Below are 6,927 nucleotides of genomic sequence, written 5' to 3' on the forward strand. Positions count from 1 at the left end.
TTGAATTTCTAGTAATGAAAATTACAATATGGGACATGAAAACTTTATTGAATGAGATTAATGGCAGGTTAGACATCACAAAAGAAAATATTAATGAACTTTAAATAAAAACAAACTATCAAAATGGAAACAGAAGAAGAATTTTTAAATATATGTATCTTTATAGAAAGACAGAGAGCCAGAAGGAGAGACACAGAAACAGAAAGGCAAAGGGGAAGAGAGAAATAAAAGTCAGCCAGACTGGAAAGAAATAAAACTGTCATTATTTTCAAATGATACAATTATCTATGTATAAAATCCAAAAGAATCTACCCCCAAAAAATACCCCAAAACAAAGAAAAAACATTAGAACAAATAACTGCAAGGTTGCAGGATACAAGACCAACATGTAAAAAAAAAAAATTTGTATTCCTATATGCTGCAATAAATTATTAGAAATTGATATTATAAAACACTATCATTTACAAAAGAATTAAGAATATTAACTCCTTAGAAATACCTTTGGCAAAAGGAATGAAAGACCTATACACTAAATAAAATATTTTTGAGAAAAACTAGGTAAGACCTCAGAAATAAATGACAAAATACATCTTTGTTCATATGTGGAAAGATGCAACATTGATTTATATGGAAGACCCCAAATTCATCTATGAAATAAACACAATTCCAATCAAAATCCCTACATACTTCTGAAGTAGAAAGTAACAAGATGATTTTAAAGTTTGTGTGGCTCATTTATGATTAAAACTCTCCAGAAAGCAGGAATAGAAGGAACATACCTCAACATAATAAAAGCTATATATGACAAACCCACAGCAAGCATTACCCTCAATGGTGAAAAATTGAAAGCATTTCCCCTGAAATCAGGAACAAGACAAGGGTGCCCACTCTCACCACTACTATTCAACATAGTTTTGGAAGTTTTTGGCCACAGCAATCAGAGCAGAAAAAGAAGTAAAATGAATCCAGATAGGAAAAGAAGTGAAACTCTCGCTGTTTGCAGATGACATGATCCTCTACATAGAAAACCCTAAAGACTCTACCAGAAAATTACTAGAGCTAATCAATGAATATAGTAAAGTTGCAGGATATAAAATTAACACACAGAAATCCCTTGCATTCCTATACACTAACAATGAGAAAACAGAAAGAGAAATTAAGGAAACAATACCATTCACCATTGCAACAAAAAGAATAAAATACTTAGGAGTATATCTACCTAAAGAAACAAAAGACCTATACATAGAAAACTATAAAACACTGATGAAAGAAATCAAAGAGGACACAAACAGATGGAGAAACATACCGTGTTCATGGATTGGAAGAATCAATATTGTCAAAATGGCTATTCAACCCAAAGCAATCTATAGATTCAATGCAATCCCTATCAAGCTACCAATGGTATTTTTCACAGAACTAGAAGAAATAATTTCACAATTTGTATGGAAATACAAAAAACCTCGAATAGCCAAAGTAATCTTGAGAAAGAAGAATGGAACTGGAGGAATCAACCTGCCTGACTTCAGACTCTACTACAAAGCCACAGTCATCAAGACAGTATGGTACTGGCACAAAGACAGAAATATAGATCAATGGAACAGAATAGAAAGCCCAGAGATAAATCCACATACCTATGGACACCTTATCTTTGACAAAGGAGGCAAGGATATACAATGGAAAAAAGACAACCTCTTTAACAAGTGGTGCTGGGAAAACTGGTCAACCACTTGTAAAAGAATGAAACTAGAACACTTTCTAACACCATACACAAAAATAAACTCAAAATGGATTAAAGATCTAAATGTAAGACCAGAAACTATAAAACTCCTAGAGGAGAACATAGGCAAAACACTCTCCGACATAAATCACAGCAGGATCCTCTATGACCCACCTCCCAGAATATTGGAAATAAAAGCAAAAATAAACAAATGGGACCTAATGAAACTTATAAGCTTTTGCACAACAAAGGAAACTATAAGTAAGGTGAAAAGACAGCCCTCAGGTTGGGAGAAAATAATAGCAAATGAAGAAACAGACAAAGGATTAATCTCAAAAATATACAAGCAACTCCTGCAGCTCAATTCCAGAAAAATAAATGACCCAATCAAAAAATGGGCCAAAGAACTAAACAGACATTTCCCCAAAGAAGACATACAGATGGCTAACAAACACATGAAAAGATGCTCCACATCACTCATTATCAGAGAAATGCAAATCAAAACCACATTGAGGTACCATTACACACCAGTCAGGATGGCTGCTATCCAAAAGTCTACAAGCAATAAATGCTGGAGAGGGTGTGGAGAAAAGGGAACCCTCTTACATTGTTGGTGGGAATGCAAACTAGTACAGCCACTATGGAGAACAGTGTGGAGATTTCTTAAAAAACTGGAAATAGAACTGCCATATGACCCAGCAATCCCACTTCTGGGCATACACACCGAGGAAACCAGATCTGAAAGAGACACGTGCACCCCAATGTTCATCGCAGCACTGTTTGTAATAGCCAGGACATGGAAGCAACCTAGATGCCCATCAGCAGACAAATGGATAAGGAAGCTGTAGTACATATACACCATGGAATATTACTCAGCCATTAAAAAGAATTCATTTGAACCAGTCCTAATGAGATGGATGAAGCTGGAGCCCCTTATACAGAGTGAAGTAAGCCAGAAAGATAAAGAACATTACAGCATACTGACACATGTATATGGAATTTAGAAAGGTGATAACGATAACCCTATATGCAGAACAGAAAAAGAGACACAGAAATACAGAACAGACTTTTGAACTTTGTGGGAGAATGTGAGGGTGGGATATTTCAAAAGAACAGCATGTATACTATCTATGGTGAAACAGATCACCAGCCCAGGTGGGATGCACGAGACAAGTGCTCCGGCCTGGTGCACTGGGAAGACCCAGAGGAATCGGGTGGAGAGGGAGGTGCGAGGGGGGATCGGGATTGGGAATACATGTAAATCCATGGCTGATTCATATCAATGTATGACAAAACCCACTGGAAAAAAAAAAAAAAAACACACATATATATGGAATTTAGAAAGGTTGTAATGATAACCCTATATGCAAAACAGAAAAAGAGACACAGATGTACAGAACAGACTTTTGGACTCTGTGGGAGAAGGCAAGGGTGGGATGTTTCGAAAGAACAGCATGTATATTTTCTATAGTGAAACAGATCACCAGCCCAGGTGGGATACATGAGACAAGTGCTCGGGCCTGGCGCACTGGGAAGACCCAGAGGAATCGGGTGGAGAGGCAGGTGGGAGAGGGATCGGGATGGGGAATACATGTAACTCCATGGCTGATTCATGTCAATGTATGACAAAACCCACTGCAATGTTGTGAAGTAATTAGCCTCCAACTAATAAAAATAAAGGGGGAAAAAAAAAAGAAGAAAAAAAAAGAAAGTTTGTGTGGCAATGCAGAGTACCTAGAATGGCCAAACAACTTTGAGAAAGAAGAACAAAGTCAGACTGGTCTGACACCACACCAGATTTCAAGATTTCAGTTCAGTTCAGTCGCTCAGTCATGTCTGACTCTTTGCGACCCCATGGACTGCAGCATGCCAGGCCTCCCTGTCCATCACCAACTCCCGAAGTTTACCCAAAGTCATGTCCATTGAGTCAGTGATGCCATCCAGCCATCTCATCCTCCGTCGTCCCCTTCTCCTCCTGCCCTCAATCTTTACCAGCATCAGGGTCTTTTCAAATGAGTCAGCTCTTTGTATCAGATGGCCAAAGTATTGGAGTTTCAGCTTCAAGATCAGTCCTTCCAATGAACACTCAGGACTGATCTCCTTTAGGATGGACTGGTTTCAAGATTTAGCTAGAGTAATCAAGAGTGTGTAGTACTGGCAGAGAGAAGTAAGTCAGAAAAAGAAACACCAATACAGTATATTAACACATATATATGGAATTTAGAAAGATGGTAACAATGATCCTACATGCAAGGCAGCAAAAGAGACACAGATGTAAAGAACAGACTTGGACTATGTGGGAGAAGGCAAGGGTGGTATGATTTGAGAGAACAGCATTGAAACATGTATATTACAATATGCAAAATAGATGACCAGTACAAGTTCATGCATTGAACTTGGGGAGGGAAGTGTTCAGTATCGGGGGACATGTATGCACCCATGGTTGATTCATGTCTATGTATGGCAAAAACCACCACAATACTGTAAATTATCCTCCAATTAAAATAAATTTTAAAAAAGACTGTGTAGTATTGGTATCATGAAAGCTTTAACTGATAAACAGATCAATGGAAAGATAGAGGGAAGCCAGAAATATATCTATACATACATGAACACTCATTTTTGACAAAGGAGCAAAGGAAATTCAGTGTTGAAAGATTAGCCTTCTCAACAGACAAAGGTAAGGAAAAAGTGGACATTGTGTGCTCAGTTGCTCAATCATGTTGGACTCTTCAACCTCATGGACTGTAGCCCATTAGGCTCCTCTGTCTATGGAATTTTCCAGGCAAGAATATTGGAGTGTTGCCATTTCCTATTCCAGGGAATCTTCCCAACCCAGGGATTGAACCCACGTCTCTTGGGTATCCTGCATTGACAGACAGATTCTCTACCACTGAGCAATGTGGGAAGCCGCACTTTATGTAAAAATATGAACTTCAATCCATGCCTTGTACCATAGACAAAAACTAACTCAAAATATAATATAGACCTAAATGTAAAACCTAATACTATGAAACCTCTAGGGGAAAAAAAGAATATCTCTGTGACCTTGGGTTAGGCAAAATTTCTTATGTAAGAAACCAAAACACAATCCATTAAGAAATGTTGATAAATTGGACTTCATCAGAATACTAAACTTTTAAATATTAAAACTAACCCTTCAAAAGACACTATTAAAAGAATGAAAAGACAGACATAGACTGGAAAGAATATATTTGCAAAGTTTATATCAGATAAAGAGCTTGTACCCAGAATGTATAATGAACTCTCAAAACTACATAATAAGAAAATAAATGTCCAATACAAAATGGAAAATAGATTTGAATAGACACTTCACCAACACAAAAATATAGAGGTGGTAAATAAGCACATTAAAAAATATGCTCAACATCATTATTCATTAAGGAAATGCAACTTAAAACCACAATGAGCTATTGCTTCATATCTATCAGTATGACTAAAAATTTTAAAAGGCTGCACATACATTGTCGATAAGGATGAGCAGAAACTGGAACTTTCATACAGCATTGGTGGGAACGTAAAATAATACAGCCACTTGTGTGGTACTGCTTTACATCTATCACATGATCCAACCAGTCCACTCCTAGGAATGTATCCAAAAGAAAAGCACACATCTATACAAAGACATGTACACATATGTTCATAGCTGCCTTATTTCTAATACCCAAAAACGATATGGATAAATAGCAGAATAATACTCAGCATTGAAAAGCAGTCAATTATTGCTACAAACAACACCATGAATGGATATAAAATAACTATGCCAAGTGAAAGGCAAAAAAGAATGCATACTGTATGATTCTATTTAAATCTATTTTAAAAAATCCTTCACAATGTAAGCCAGTTTATATAGACAGAAAGAAGAGTAGTAGTTGCCTAGGGAAGGAGGTTGGAAACAGAAAAGATAGCTGGGCAGAATTACAGACAGGCACAAGGAGACTTTGGGGGGTGATGAATACTGTGACTATCTTGATCACAGTAAAGGGTGTAAAATAAAATTTATAACATTGCATAACAATTTAAAAAACAAAACTCTTTTAAGTTTAATCAGGTCCCATTTGTTTATTTTTGCTTTTATTTCCAATATTCTGGGAGGTGGGTCATAGAGGATCTTGTGGTGATATATGTCGGAGAGTGTTTTGCCTATGTTCTCTTCTAGGAGTTTTATAGTTTCTGGTCTTACATTTAGATCTTTAATCCATGTTGAGTTTATTTTTGTGTATGGTGTTAGAAAGTGTTCTAGTTTCATTCTTTTACAAGTGGTTGACCAGTTTTCCCAGCACCACTTGTTAAAGAGGTTGTCTTTTTTCCATTGTATATCCTTGCCTCCTTTGTCAAAGATAAGGTGTCCATAGGTATGTGGATTTATCTCTGGGCTTTCTATTTTGTTCTTGATCTATATTTCTGTCTTTGTGCCAGTACCATACTGTCTTGATGACTGTGGCTTTGTAGTAAAGCCTGAAGTCAGGCAGGTTGATTCCTCCCTAAAAGCTTTTGCACAACAAAGGAAACTATAAGCAAGGTGAAAAGACAGCCTTCAGAATGGGAGAAAATAATAGCAAATGAAGAAACAGACAAAGGGGATTAATCTCAAAAATATACAAGCAACTCCTGCAGCTCAATTCCAGAAAAATAAATGACCCAATCAAAAAATGGGCCAAAGAACTAAACAGACATTTCCCCAAAGAAGACATACAGATGGCTAACAAACACATGAAAAGATGCTCCACATCACTCATTATCAGAGAAATGCAAATCAAAACCACAATGAGGTACCATTACACGCCAGTCAGGATGGCTGCTATCCAAAAGTCTACAAGGAATAAATGCTGGAGAAGGTGTGGAGAAAAGGGAACCCTCTTACACTGTTGGTGGGAATGCAAACTAGTACAGCCACTATGGAGAACAGTGTGGAGATTTCTTAAAAAACTGGAAATAGAACTGCCATATGACCCAGCAATACCACTTCTGGGCATACACACCGAGGAAACCAGATCTGAAAGAGACACATGCACCCCAATGTTCATCGCAGCACTGTTTGTAAGAGCCAGGACATGGAAGCAACCTAGATGCCCATCAGCAGACAAATGGATAAGGAAGCTGTGGTACATATACACAATGGAATATTACTCAGCTGTTAAAAAGAATTCATTTGAATCAGTTCTAATGAGATGGATGAAACTGGAGCC

The sequence above is a fragment of the Dama dama genome, chromosome 19 (genome assembly GCF_033118175.1).
Source record: "Dama dama isolate Ldn47 chromosome 19, ASM3311817v1, whole genome shotgun sequence".
NCBI lineage: Eukaryota > Metazoa > Chordata > Mammalia > Artiodactyla > Cervidae > Dama > Dama dama.